Source organism: Arachis hypogaea, chromosome 15 (assembly GCF_003086295.3).
Source record: "Arachis hypogaea cultivar Tifrunner chromosome 15, arahy.Tifrunner.gnm2.J5K5, whole genome shotgun sequence".
Lineage (NCBI taxonomy): Eukaryota > Viridiplantae > Streptophyta > Magnoliopsida > Fabales > Fabaceae > Arachis > Arachis hypogaea.
The window spans coordinates 59,158,146-59,174,148 of record NC_092050.1 but is presented as its reverse complement, the minus strand read 5'-3'; the positions used below and the strand labels follow the sequence as shown (position 1 = coordinate 59,174,148).

General features: G+C 36.3%; 1 long non-coding RNA gene and 1 pseudogene across 1 annotated transcript; both read left to right on the top strand.

Moving 5' to 3' along the window:
• Window positions 1-1,677: 1,677 nt before the first annotated feature.
• On the top strand, window positions 1,678-5,564 carry LOC112748539 (pentatricopeptide repeat-containing protein At2g02980, chloroplastic-like; annotated as a pseudogene).
• Window positions 5,565-6,125: 561 nt separating this feature from the next.
• On the top strand, window positions 6,126-8,282 carry LOC140178927 (uncharacterized). The gene is made up of 2 exons (XR_011871976.1): window positions 6,126-6,544; window positions 6,987-8,282. It is a non-coding gene; the product is annotated as an uncharacterized lncRNA (long non-coding RNA).
• The last annotated feature ends 7,721 nt before the right edge of the window (window positions 8,283-16,003 follow it).

Below are 16,003 nucleotides of genomic sequence, written 5' to 3'. Positions count from 1 at the left end.
AAACCAATTCTTTGACTTTTCCAAAACATTGCGTACAGAGTCATTCGATCAAAGTCCATTTTCTTTCAAATTCACTAAAGCTCCTCTGAATGAAATTTTAATTCAAATTCAAAAACATGAGCCCTTCTCACAATTGAAACGGCCTCAAAACATAAGTCTTTTCTGAATTACTTTTACTCAACCAAACCATTTTGCAATCCTTTACAACGGGTTCAAAACCGAATCAGTTCAAAATCAAGCTGATTCCAAAAGTGCATATCATTTTCATATTTCAAGAAAACCGATTCAAACTCAAATCAATTTTTCAACGGATTAGACTCATTTTCAAAACTTTAAAGAAACACTTCAAGGACCATTCGTTTAACAAACCAAATAATAATCGAGTCAAACAGACATTCATATCCATCCAAGACAACCAAACAATACATAAGACTTATTCAATCACTAAAAGTACATTTCTCACATCAATATCTATTTATAACAATTCCAAATTATAAAGTTTAGTTTTCTGAAAAAAAAGCTCCTACCTCGACAAGTCGAAACCATAACCCAAACGCGTCAACCGAACTCTTTTCTCTCAGCCCGAAATCAACAGCAACTTCAATTACATCTCCGCACACTTTCACAATAGCATAAACAACTTTAAAACACAACATGCAACCTTGGTTACTAACTCCTAAAACCATTAATATCGCAAAAACTTTAATACACATAACAGAACACTAACGCGGGGGTTATTGAAACATAAATACTTAATGTAATAAGAAAATGGAGCAGCGGCAGTCTTTCAACTGGTTTGGCGGCAGCCCCGGCAACCATCCCAAGCGACGGTAGTGACTAGAACTCCCGTGACGACAACTGAAACCAATATGCAGTAATTGTAACATTTCCCCGAAAATTCAAAAGAACTGAAATCAACTCAAAACCCTTTACCGGCAGTGCGTTCTCCGGCGGCAGAGGCAGCTTCGTCCCCTCTCATCCGTAACCAACCTCGACGGAGATAGAAGCTGGCAGCCACGACGGCGGTTCAGATGAACAGCGACTGGGCGCGGCGGCGACAGCTCGGTGGCGTGGTCTCCCTGATGACGACACGACGGTGGCGGTGAGGCGCGGTGCAGCGGCGACACGACTTCTCTTCCTTTCCCCCTCTCGGACCTGGGACTCGAACCAGGAACCTTGTGCAAAAGCTTCAACACCCTTGCCACTAAGCCAGACATTTTTCTTTTATTATTATAGGCTAATAACAAAATATATAATAATAAAGTTCACATGAGAATGCTCTAAATTTACAACTATACACTAGTTCATATGTGCAAGATTAATTTTATTTATATGTAACTTTTTTTAAGCTTTTTTTTTTAAATTAGACCTATTAAATTAAAGGCTAATAATTTATATATATATATATATATATATATATATATATATATATATATGTATATATATATATATATATCATATTAAAGTAATAAATTGATGAAATTTATATATAATTTATTTAAATTTAAATAATATAAAATATTAAACACTCATTTTTATTTTTCAATAAATATTGTATTATAATTTTATATATTTATTTAATTATTACTGGGTTAAATGGTTCGATCACTGACCCATCGGTTGAACCATTAACCCAGTAATTTCACCGGGTCGATTGTTGGTTCGGTTTTGATAACTATGGCGGCGGCGATGGTGGCAGTGACACCCACCGCAGTAGCTTCCGTTCTCCCCCCTCTCCTTCCTTCTTCAGTTCCCTTCCTTCTTCCCCTTTCTTTCTTTTTCTTTCTTTCTTTGTGGGTGTGGGTGTTTGTGTGTGGGTGAAGGTGAACCGTGGGTGAGGGGTGGGGTGCGGCTGTTGTTTGTGTGTTAGAGGGTTAGGGTGGAAAATTAGGTTTAGATAAAATTAGGGTTAAATTAAGATTTTAGTTTAGAAAATTTTGGATATGATTTGAGTTGGTGTTAATTTTAATCAAATTAGAATCTAGAGTACTAATTTAAAATATAATTTAATCCTTAGAATTACTTTAAAATATTATTTGTTGTATAAAAATTCTAATTTGATTTTCAATCAAATACTCTAATTGAAAATATAAGATAATATAATTAATTTTTTTATTCCTAAAACTTAAAGTATTAATTATACACATATAAATTATTTAAATCAATTCAATATAAAATTCTTATTAATTCATAACTACCAATTTTATAATTTAAATAGCCAAACATCATTATTTTTTAATTTCTAGGATTTTAAATTGTAAATAGAAAAATAATCCATAATTATAGAGTTTTTATAAAAATCTTAATTTATTTCAAATCCAATTAATCAAAAATGCCCTTAATTATCTTTAATAAAATAATTTTTGAAATTAAAACTGTAAATAAATATATAATTTGAAATTAGTTCATAATAAGACTTTTTAAAAGTTCTGGGTCTTACCGCCTTTATGTTAACGATGTCGAACCTCTAGAGCGGCAGGAGGTGGTATCTGCAAAGACACTCTAATACTCAAGTTAAAATAGATCTAAGAGGCATAGGTAAGTGTTGAGAATGTGTGACGTATCTGAGTGAGCCTTTTGCTCTCTTTATATAGTATATATCTTATTGATCCATCACCTTATAACTCAGTCTTTATTATGCATTATGAGTTATAACTCGGCGTTAACTATCATTCATTCTTTTGCTTGTAATTGACACATTCATTACCGACTTAATGACCATCATTTCTATCTTAATGACCAAACGGTCATAACATCAATTCTATTCATCAATTTTATGCCTATAAAAAGAACCTTCTATATCTAATCTCAATAATACATTCTATATTCATAGAATTATTATAAACACAACATAACACATGATAACTTTCATTTCATATCTTACATTCTATATTCATAGAATTATTATATACCTCTTAAACACTTACTGACTTGAGCGTCGGAGTGTCTTTTGCAGGTATCCACCCCCTTGTTTTCTTATTGCCGACGTATAACTCATCTCGACGAGAAGCTTGAAGACATTCATCGACGGACGAGCTATACACCGGCCAAACTCAACAAGAACACTTATCTTATTTGCTAAGATAAGAGAAGTATTTGAATTTGAATATTAGTTAGGGATTTGTGGTTACCTAGCCAATTTGAGCTGTGGTGGTAGCCTGAGCCTGGATAATTGAATTGTTTTTGCTCCACTAGGGATTCGGAGATCGAGTCCGAAACAGTTAAATTATTTTTGAATAAATATTTAAAAAATATTAAAATTTTATTCATAATATAATATTTAAAAAAATAAGTAAGAAAAATTAAGAGAAGGTAACTCGACAACACTACTCAAGTACGCCAGTCGTTTCTGTTTGTTCCACTGCTCCACGTTGTCATGTCGCAGTTCCACAATTTTCGGATTCACTCGCAAACACCGAAACACTTCAATGCAAAACAAGCAGCGAAATTGGAAGATTCACAATAATAGAAATGGCATCTTCATCCTCCATTCTTGGACTCCCACCACAATTTCCCTCGTACAGAGACACACCAACAACAAAAAGGACTCACTGTCATCACCAAAATCATCAATTCATGCACCGCCAGACCTACACCAGCTTCATTGGTCCATGCACACCACCTGTTCGACCAAATTCCCCCACTAGATATTCTCCTTTTCAACACCATTGCACGTGGGGTCGTGCGCTCTGATGACCCCTTAAGAGCAATTCTGATGTTTTCCCAAGTGTTTCGTTACGGAATCCTTCCTGATGGTTACACATTTTCCTCGCTCTTCCAGGCTTGTGCAAAGGTTAAGGCTTTGCAGGAAGGTAAGCAATTGCATTGCCTTGCTATGAAGATTGAGGTAAGTGAGAATACTTATATGTGTCCAACATTGATAAACATGTACACTGTGTGTAATGAGGTTGATACTGCTAGGACAGTATTTGATAAGATTGATGAACCATGTGTGGTAGCTTATAGTGCTATCATTACTAGATATGCTAGGAATAGCAGGCCCAATGAGACGTTGGCTCTGTTCAGGGAATTGTAGGGGAGTGGCCTTAAGCCGAATGATGTCACCATGCTTCTCGTGCTATTGTGATGCACTTTGGTTGGATCATTGGACTTGGGAAAGTGAATACATGAGTATGTCAAGAAGCACGATTTTAATCGGTATGTAAAGGTGAACACAACACTTATTTATATGTTTGCCAGGTGTGGGAGCATGGACGATGCAATTTTGGTGTTTAGGCAAATGCGCAGGAGGGACACACAGACTTGGTCAGTGATGATTGTTGCGTATGCAATGCACGGACATGGTTCCCGTGCTGTATCAATGTTGGAAGAAATGAAGAAGGAGAAAGTGCAGCCTGATGAGATAACATTTGTAGCAGTATTGTCTGCTTGCAGTCACAATGGATTGGTAGAGGAAGGCTACATTTCCATAGTATGACTAATGAGTATGGGATTGTTCCTCATATGAAGCATTATGGTGGTATGGTAGATTTGCTAGGCCGAGCCGGATGCCTAGATGAAGCCTATAAATTCATAGACGAACTCCCAATCGAGCCCACGCTGATTCTCTGGAGGAGAATGCTATCTACTTGTAGCAGCCATGGCAATGTTGAAATGGAAAAGCAAGTAATTGAGAGAATCTTTTAGCTGGATGATTCACATGGTGGGGACTACGTTGTTCTGTCAAACTTGTGTGCAAGATATGGAAAATGGGAAGATGTGAATTTCTTAAGGAAAAATATGGTAGACAAAGGAGCGGTGAACATTCCTGGTTGCAGCTCTATAGAAGTCAACAATATTGTGCATGTATTCTTCTCTGGGGATGGTGTTCATTCAACTTCGACTGCATTGCACCATGCACTTGACAAATTGTTAAAGGAACTGAAGCTGGCTGGGTATGTACCTGACACCTCTCTAGTTTTTCATGCAGACATGGATGATGAAGAGAGAGAAATTATTCTCAGATATCACAGTGAGAAACTAGCTATTACTTTCAGGCTTCTAAATAGTAAATACACCTCCTGGAACTACTATTTGTTGTCATGAAGAACCTTCGGGTCTGTGGAGATTGCCACAATGCTGCTAAATTTATATCATTCATATTTGATAGGCAGATCATACTTAGAGACGTGCAGCAATTTCATCATTTCAAAGATGGGGAATGTTCCTGTGGGGATTACTGGTAATGGATTTTATTGATTCGTCTGCAATATTGAAATGATAGGTTGATTCATGACCAAAGAATTTAGTGCTATTATTTGTGCTTGGAATACCAACTCTATGCAGCCGAAAAGAAGAAAGAGTTGTTACTGTAACATTGTGAGAGGAATAGGAATAGGAATACTATCATCATCTTGGGCAAATTAGGTAATTAATCAACAGAGTTGTACACTTGTACACACGGATATTATAAATCACGTAATATAATGGACTTTGGATAGTTTAGAACCTCAGATTCATTCTAATCTAACTTATTGTTAGTATATTTTGACACTCGTGTTTATGTAAATGATGATTTTTGTATTTCAGCTTATGAGATATGATAGTTTTCATGGAATTAGTAATTTGAATTAGTGGAAACTAACATGACTAATTTTTAGTTGTGCAAAAAGTTAATTAGTATTTATACTCATAAATTTTGTAAGATCCTGGACAGTGGCACAAAGGTGGTGCTTGGCTACTGGCATTAGCTGACATATAGAAAATAACGATAACGGAAAGTAAAGAGAAAATATCAGGAAGATAAATAATACTATAATAGTGTTTGGATGAAATGCCTGTTGTATGATTTATGAGCATGTTTTAAGTTCACATTGGTATAAAAGAATAGTATAATATATTAGTTACCATGTAGTATAACATCTACCAAAAAAATCAGCGTCGAATATATACACGTAATAATTATAATTTATACAAATTAAATTTGGTTCTCTTATCGTTTTTGGCACAAGGAAAATCAACTTGTATATATATAATATAGGAAATTGTCTATGGTGGAAAAAGTACAAACGGATTCTTTAAGGTCATGGTGGAATATTCTATTTTGTGGTTGTTATTTATTTTTGGTACAACTTTATTAATTTATATTAATAACTAACCAAAGGGTTAAATTAAAATTTGTCAATTGCTAAATGATCCCGTCATTTAGACATAGACCCTCTTATTCTTCTATCCTCTGCATCTCATTTTGGTATTAGACCATCGCAGCAAAGATTCAACTTCATAGATCCGGATCATGAAACTCCATCCGTTCTTCGATTTTGGTGGTCTAGTCGCCACCACGCCACCGCTTGTGATCTATGAATGACGCCACGCCGGTGTTGGAGTAGCAGGGCCTTTGGAGTCAAGATAGACAATGTGGCAGACGTAGGCGAAGAGGAGGGTGGCGACATATTTGGGGTGCAGTTTCGGAGGAAGTCGAGGGCAGAGTGGATGGGGATGAGGCCAGCAATGGAGGCATAATGGAAGGATATGTTGTGTTGGATGGATCGTCTCTCTTGCGCACTCACCAACAGTGGCGAGCAAGTAGCCGAACGTGAACAAGGTGAGCAATGAGTAAGGGTTAAAGAAAATATAGGAGAATTTGATAAAAAGTAACTGATAGAAAATTCATTCATTAAAAGAATTGAACTATGCATGGCTTCACTAACTGAAATATATACTAGTTAAGGTAGTGACTCAGTCAAAAGCACCAAGAATCAAGAATTCTTCTAACAAACTTAGCCACTAAATCTTAACAACTACTACCACTGATATCTGACTAATCTTAGTTTATATTTTCCTTAACACAGCAAATTCAACAGTTATAATGAGATGCAAATTTTCAACGGAAAGAGTTATGGCTGTGATGCGTGAACATTTTGTACCTTTTTTCACAGTATTTTTATAGCGTTTTTGTTATATTTTATTAAGCTATAGTATGTTTTAGTGCAAAATTCACCTTTTGGATGCTAGTTTGAATTTTTGTATTATTTCTATAATTTTAGGTAATTTTTGGGCAAATTTGGCAGAATCTTGTTCAGAGACGAAAAAAGGATAGCAGATGTTGTCAATCCTGACCTCCGTGCATTCCAACAAGCATATCATGAGTTATAGAGGTCCAATTGACACAGTCTTAATGGCGTTGGAAAGCTAAATTCCAGAACTTTTTAGAAATATATGATAGTCTATACTTTTTTTCCAGAATGACTGCCAAAACTAGCGTTAAACGTCCACTTCTGATGTTTAACGCCCAAGAAGGACCAGACCCCAGCGTTGAATGCTCAAAACTAGCATTCAACGCCAGATAGGGAGCAGAAGACAATGAGCTCAACCCCTAATGGGCGTTCAACGCCCATATCCCAAGTTGAACGCTAGGCTTGACCGAAGCACATAACCAAAGTGGGACCAAAGTGGATTTTAGCACTCCTTATCTTATCAAGTCTTATCTTTGTAACTTTTAAATTTAAATTAACATCTTTTAGGGTTAGTATTTACTATTGATGAGCAGATAATTTATACGCTTTTCGGCATTATTTTTAGTATGTTTTTAGTAGAATCTGGTTACTTTTAAGGATGTTTTCATTAGTTTTTATGTTAAATTCACATTTCTGGACTTTACTATGAGTTTTGTGTTTTTCTGTGATTTCAGGTATTTTCTGGCTGAAATTGAGGAACTTGAGCAAAAATCAGATTCAGAGGTTGAAGAAGGACTGCTGATGTTGTTGGATTCTGACCTCCCTGCACTCAAAGTGGATTTTCTGGAGCTACAGAACTCAAAATGGCGCGCTTCCAATTGCGTTGGAAAGTAGACATCCAGGGCTTTCTAGCAATGTATAATAGTCCATACTTTGACCGATTTTAGACGACGTAAAAGGGCGTTGAACGCCAGTTCTACGCTGCTGTCTGGAGTTAAACGCCGGAAACACGTCACAAACCAGAGTTGAACGCCAGAAATACGTTACAACCTGGCGTTCAACTCTAGAAAGAGCCTCTGCACGTGTAACATTCAAGCTCATCCCAAGCACACACCAAGTGGGCCCCGGAAGTGGATTTATGCATCAATTACTTACTTCTGTAAACCCTAGTAACTAGTTTATTATAAATAGGACTTTTTACTATTGTATTAGACATCCTGGATTGTATTTTTGATCCTGTGATCTCGTTTTGGGGGCTGGTCATTCGGCCATGCCTGGACCTTTCACTTATGTATTTTCAAATGGTAGAGTTTCTGCACTCCATAGATTAAGGTGTGGAGCTCTGCTGTTCCTCAAAGATTAATGTAAAGTACTACTGTTTTTCTATTCAATTCATCTTACTTCGCTTCTAAGATATTCATTCGCACTTCAACCTGAATGTGATGAACGTGACAATCATCATCATTCCCTATGAACGCGTGCCTGACAACCACTTCCGTTCTACCTTCGATTGAATGAGTATCTCTTGGATCTCTTAATCAGAATCTTCGTGGTATAAGCTAGATTGATGGCGGCATTCATGAGAGTCCGGAAAGTCTAAACCTTGTCTGTGGTATTCCAAGTAGGACTCTAGGATTGAATGACTGTGACGAACTTCAAACTCGCGAGTGCTGGGCGTAGTGACAGACGCAAAAGGATAGTAAATCCTATTCCAGTATGATCGAGAACCTCCAGATGATTAGCCATGCAGTGACAGCGCATCGGACCATTTTCACAGAGAGGAATAGGACGCAGCCATCGACAAAGGTGATGCCTCCAGACGATTAGCCGTGCTGTGACAGAGTATTTGGACCATTTTCCAGAGAGGATTAAAAGTAGCCATTGACAACGGTGATGTCCTTACAAAAAGCCAGCCATGGAAAGGTGTAAGACTGATTGGATGAAGACAGCAGGAAAGCAGAGGTTCAGAGGAACGAAAGCATCTCTATGCGCTTATCTGAAATTCTCACCAATGATTTACATAAGTATTTTTATCCTTCTTTTATTATTTAATTTTCGAAAACTCCATAATTATTTTATATCCGCCTGACTGAGATTTACAAGGTGACCATAGCTTGCTTCATACCAACAATCTCCGTGGGATCGACCCTTACTCACGTAAGGTTTATTACTTGGACGACCCAATGCACTTGCTGGTTAGTTGTATCGAAGTTGTGATAAATTATGAATTGAGATTAGAGCACCAAGTTTTTGGAGCCATTACCAGAGATCACAATTTCGTGCACCAAGTTTTTGGCGCCGTTGTCGGGGATTGTTTGAGTTTGGACAACTGACGGTTCATCTTGTTGCTCAGATTAGGTAATTTTCTTTTTGTTTTATTTTCAAAAATTAAAAAAAAAACTTTTCAAAAATTTCTCCTTTGTTTTTGAAAAAAATTTTAAAATAAATGTTTTCAAAAATATATTTTTCTTCAGAATTTTTAAGAATGAATTCTAGTGTTTCATGAAGCATGTTGAAGCCTGGCTGGCTGTAAAGCCATGTCTAATTCTTCTAGGTAGGGCATGTCAGGCGTGTCATGTCTGAGTTACATACTAAAGCTTGGCTGGCTATTAAGCCATGCCTGACCCTTTGATTGGAGCTTTAGACTAAAGAGCATAAGATTCCTGGAATTCATATTAAAAATTTTGGAATCCTTATTTTTCTTTTTCAATTAATTTTCGAAAAATACAAAAAAAAATTAGAAAATCATAAAAATAAAAAATATTTTGTGTTTCTTGTTTGAGTCTTGAGTCAGATTTTAAGTTTGGTGTCAATTGCATGTTTTAAAGTTGCATAAAATTTTCGAAAAATTCATGCATTCATAGTGTTCTTCATGATCTTCAAGTTATTCTTGGTAAGTCTTCTTGTTGGATCTTGATGTTTTCTTGTTTTGCATCTTTTCTTGTTTTACATGTGCATTTTTGCATCCATAGAGTCTAAACATGAAAGATTTCTAAGTTTGGTGTCTTGCATGTTTTCTTTGCATATAAAATTTTCAAAAATAAGTTCTTGATGTTCATCTTGACATTCAAAGTACTCTTGGTGTTCATCTTGACATTCATAGCATTCTTGCATGCATTTATTGTTTTGATCTAAAATTTCCATGCATTGAGCATTTTTAGTGTTTTTCTCTCTCATCATAAAAATTCAAAAAAATAAAAAAAAAATATCTTTTCCTTTTTCTTCTCTTAAAATTTCGAAAATTAGATTTGACTTTTTCAAAAAATTTTTAAATCTAGTTGTTTTCATGAGTCAAATCAAATTTTCAATTTAAAAATCTTATCTTTTTCAAATCTTTTTCAAAAATCAAATCTTTTTCAATTTTCTTAGTTATTTTCGAAAATTTTAAAAATATTTTCAAAAATCTTTTTCTTAATTTTACATCATAATTTTTGAAAATAACATCATCAATTAATGTTTTGATTCAAAAATTTCAAGTTTGTTACTTGCTTGTTAAGAAAGATTCAAACTTTAAGTTCTAGAATCATATCTTGTGATTTCTTGTGAATCAAGTCATTAATTGTGATTTTAAAAATCAAATCTTTTTCAAAACTAATTTCAATCATATCTTTTCAAATATATCTCTTTATCTTATCTTTTTCAAAATTTGATTTTAAAATATCCTTTCTAACTTCTTATCTTCTTATCTTTTCAAAATTGATTCTCAAAATTTGTTTTAACTAACTAACTAACTTTTTGTTTGTTTCTTATCTTTTTCAAAACCACCTAACTAACTCTCTCTCTCTAATTTTCGAAAATATCTTCCACCTTTTTCAAAATTTCTTTTTAATTAACTAATTATTTTCATTTTTTATTTTAATTTTCGAAAATTACTAACCTTTTTCAAAAACTATTTTCGAAAATTCTCCCCCTCTCTCATCTCCTTCTATTTATTTATTCATCTACTAACATCTCCTCATCTCACATCACTGCTCCTATCCTTACCCTTGTGTTTGGATTCTTCATTCTTCTTCACCCTTATTCCTTTTCTTCTTCTACTAACAATAAGGAACCTCTTTACTGTGACATAGAGGATTCCTCTTCTTTTCTTGTTCTCTTCTCTTTCTTATGAGCAGGAACAAGAAAAAAGGCATTCTTGTTGAAGCTGATCCAGAACCTGAAAGGACTCTGAAGAGGAAACTAAGAGAAGCTAAGTTTGGTGTCTTGCATGTTTTCTTTGCATATAAAATTTTCAAAAATAAGTTCTTGATGTTCATCTTGACATTCAAAGTACTCTTGGTGTTCATCTTGACATTCATAGCATTCTTGCATGCATTTATTGTTTTGATCTAAAATTTCCATGCATTGAGCATTTTTAGTGTTTTTCTCTCTCATCATAAAAATTCAAAAAAATAAAAAAAAATATCTTTTCCTTTTTCTTCTCTTAAAATTTCGAAAATTAGATTTGACTTTTTCAAAAATTTTTAAAATCTAGTTGTTTTCATGAGTCAAATCAAATTTTCAATTTAAAAATCTTATCTTTTTCAAATCTTTTTCAAAAATCAAATCTTTTTCAATTTTCTTAGTTATTTTCGAAAATTTTAAAAATATTTTCAAAAATCTTTTTCTTAATTTTACATCATAATTTTTGAAAATAACATCATCAATTAATGTTTTGATTCAAAAATTTCAAGTTTGTTACTTGCTTGTTAAGAAAGATTCAAACTTTAAGTTCTAGAATCATATCTTGTGATTTCTTGTGAATCAAGTCATTAATTGTGATTTTAAAAATCAAATCTTTTTCAAAACTAATTTCAATCATATCTTTTCAAATATATCTCTTTATCTTATCTTTTTCAAAATTTGATTTTAAAATATCCTTTCTAACTTCTTATCTTCTTATCTTTTCAAAATTGATTCTCAAAATTTGTTTTAACTAACTAACTAACTTTTTGTTTGTTTCTTATCTTTTTTAAAACCACCTAACTAACTCTCTCTCTCTCTAATTTTCGAAAATATCTTCCACCTTTTTCAAAATTTCTTTTTAATTAACTAATTATTTTCATTTTTTATTTTAATTTTCGAAAATTACTAACCTTTTTCAAAAACTATTTTCGAAAATTCTCCCCCTCTCTCATCTCCTTCTATTTATTTATTCATCTACTAACATCTCCTCATCTCACATCACTGCTCCTATTTCTTCATTCTTCTTCACCCTTATTCCTTTTCTTCTTCTACTAACAATAAGGAACCTCTTTACTGTGACATAGAGGATTCCTCTTCTTTTCTTGTTCTCTTCTCTTTCTTATGAGCAGGAACAAGGAAAAAGGCATTCTTGTTGAAGCTGATCCAAAACCTGAAAGGACTCTGAAGAGGAAACTAAGAGAAGCTAAATTACAACAATCCAGAGACAACCTTATTGAAAATTTTGAACAAGTAAAGGAGATGGAAGCCGAACCCAACAACAATAATGCAAGGAGAATGCTTGGTGACTTTACTGCACCTAATTCCAATTTACATGGAAGAAGCATCTCCATCCCTACCATTCGAGCAAACAATTTTGAGCTGAAACCTCAGCTAGTTTCTCTGATGCAGCAAAACTGCAAGTTTCATGGACTTCCATCTGAAGATCCTATTCAGTTTTTAACTGAATTCTTGCAGATCTGTGATACTGTTAAGACTAATGGAGTAGATCCTGAAGTCTACAGGCTCATGCTTTTCCCATTTTCTGTAAGAGACAGAGCTAGAGTGTGGTTGGACTCTCAACCCAAAGATAGCCTGAACTCTTGGGATAAACTGGTCACGGCTTTCGTAGCCAAGTTCTTTCCTCCTCAAAAGCTGAGCAAGCTTAGAGTGGATGTTCAAACCTTCAGATAGAAAGAAGGTAAATCCCTCTATGAAGCTTGGGAAAGATACAAGTAGCTGACCAAAAAGTGTCCTTCTGACATGCTTTCAGAATGGACCATCCTGGATATATTCTATGATGGTTTATCTGAGCTATCAAAGATGTTATTGGATACTTCTGGAGGTGGATCTATTCACCTAAAGAAAACACATGCAGAAGCTCAAGAACTCATTGACATGGTTGCTAATAACCAGTTCATGTACACTTTTGAGAGGAATCCTGTGAGTAATGGGACGCCTATGAAGAAGGGAGTTCTTGAAATTGATACTCTGAATGCCATATTGGCTCAGAACAAAATATTGACTCAGCAAGTCAATATGATTTCTCAGAGTCTGAATGGAATGCAAGCTGCATCCAACAGTACTCAAGAGGCATCTTCTGAAGAAGAAGCTTATGATCCTGAGAATCCTGCAATAGCAGAGGTAAATTACTTAGGTAAACCTTATGGAAACACTTATAATCCATCATGGAGAAATCATCCAAATCTCTCACAGAAGGATCAGCAAAAGCCTCAACAAGGCTTTAATGATGGTGGAAGATACAGGTTTAGCAATAGCAAGCCTTTTCCATCATCCACTCAGCAACAGACAGAGAACTCTGAACAAAATACCTCTAATTTAGCAAACTTAGTCTCTGATCTATCCAAGGCCACTGTAAGTTTCATGAATGAAACAAGGTCTTCCATTAGAAATTTGGAAGCACAAGTGGGCCAGCTGAGTAAAAGGATCACTGAAATCCCTCCTAGTACTCTCCCAAGCAATACAGAAGAGAATCCAAAAGGAGAGTGCAAGGCCATTGAATTGATCACCATGGCCAAACCTGTAAGGGAAGGAGAGGACGTGAATCCCAAGGAGGAAGACCTCCTGGGACGTCCAGTGATCAATAAGGAGATTCCCTCTGAGGAACCAAAGGAATCTGAGACTCATCTAGAGACCATAGAGATTCCATTGAACCTCCTTATGCCATTCATGAGCTCTGATGAGTATTCTTCTTCTGAAGAGAATGAGGATGTCACTGAAGAGCAAGTTGCCAAGTATCTTGGTGCAATCATGAAGCTGAATGCCAAATTATTTGGTGTTGAGACTTGGGAAGATGAACCTCCCTTGTTCACCAATGAACTAAGTGATCTGGATCAACTGACATTGCCTCAGAAGAAACAGGATCCTGGAAAGTTCTTAATACCTTGTACCATAGGCACAATGATCTTTAAGGCTCTGTGTGACCTTGGTTCAGGAATAAACCTCATGCCCCTCTCTGTAATAGAGAAACTGGGAATCTTTGGGGTGCAAGATGCTAAAATCTCATTAGAGATGGCAGACAATTCAAGAAAACAGGCTTATGGACAAGTAGAGGACGTGCTAGTAAAGGTTGAAGGCCTTTACATCCCTGCTGATTTCATAGTCCTAGATACTGGGAAGGATGAGGATGAATCCATCATCCAAGGAAGACCTTTCCTAGCTACAGCAAGAGCTGTGATTGATGTGGACAGAGGAGAATTGATCCTTCAAATAAATGAGGACAACCTTGTGTTTACAACTCAAGGATCTCTCTCTGCATCCATGGAGAGGAAGCATAAAAAGCTTCTCTCAAAGCAGAGTCAAACAAAGCCCCCACAGTCAAACTCTAAGTTTGGTGTTGGGAGGCCACAACCAAACTCTAAGTTTGGTGTCAAACCCCATATCCAAACTCTAAGTTTGGTGTTGGGAGGTCTCAACAAAGCTCTGCACATCTGTGAGGCTCCATGAGAGCCCATTGTCAAGCTATTGACATTAAAGAAGCACTTGTTGGGAGGCAACCCAATATTTATTTATCTAATTTTCATTGTTTTTCATGTTTTATTAGGTTCATGATCATGTGGAGTCACAAAATAAATATAAAAATTGAAAACAGAATCAAAAACAGCAGAAGAAAAATCACACCCTGGAGGAAGACCTTACTGGCATTTAAACGCCAGTAAGAAGCATGTTTTGGGCGTTCAACGCCAGAACAGAGCATGGTTCTGGCGCTGAACGCCAGAAATGGGCAGCATCTGGGCGTTTGAACGCCCAGAACAAGCATGGTTCTGGTGTTCAACGCCAGAAATGGGCCACAAATGGGCGTTCAACGCCCAGAACAAGCACCAATCTGGCGCTGAACGCCCAGAGTTGTGTGCAAGAGCATTTTGAATGCCTAATTTTGTGCAAGGTTGTAAATCCTTGAACACCTCAGGATCTGTGGACCCCACAGAATCACCTCAGGATCTGTGGACCCCACAGGATCCCCACTTACCTCCACTCACTTCTTCTCACCCCTCTTTCACATAATCCCATAAACACTCTTCCCCAAAAACCCTTCACCAATCACCTCAATCTCCCTTCCCCATCACCTCTTCACCACTCACATCCATCCACTCTTCCCCATAAACCTACCTCATAAACTCCACCTACCTTCAAAATTCAAAATCAATTTCCCACCCAACCCCACCATAAATGGCCGAAACTTACCCCCCTCCCTTCCCTATATATAGCCCTCCATTCTTCCTCATTTTTACACAACACAACCCTCTTTTCTCTTCTTGGCCGAAACACACCTCCCCCCTCCTCTCCATATTTTTTTCTTCTTCTTCATCTATTCTTTCTTCTCTTGCTCGAGGGCGAGCAAAATTCTAAGTTTGGTGTGGTAAAAGCATAAGCTTTTTATTTTTCTATTACCATTGATGGCACCTAAGACCGGAGAATCCTCTAGAAAAGGGAAAGGGAAGACAAAAGTTTCCACCTCCGAGTCATGGGAGATGGAAAGATTCATCTCCAAAGCTCATCAAGACCACTTCTATGATGTTGTGGCCAAGAAGAAGGTGATCCCCGAGGTCCCTTTCAAGCTCAAAAGAAATGAGTATCCGGAGATCCGACTGAAATCCAAACAAGAGGTTGGGAAGTCCTAACAAACCCCATCCAACAAGTCGGCATCCTAATGGTTCAAGAGTTCTATGCCAATGCATGGATCACTAGGAACCATGATCAAAGTAAGAACCCGGACCCAAAGAATTATCTCACCATGGTTCGGGGGAAATACTTAGATTTTAGCCCGGAGAATGTGAGGTTGGCGTTTAACTTGCCTATGATGCAAGGAGATGAACGCCCCTACACTAGAAGGGTCAACTTTAATCAAAGGTTGGACCAAGTCCTCATAGACATATGTGTGGAAGGAGCTCAATGGAAGATTGACTCCAAAGGCAAGCCGGTTC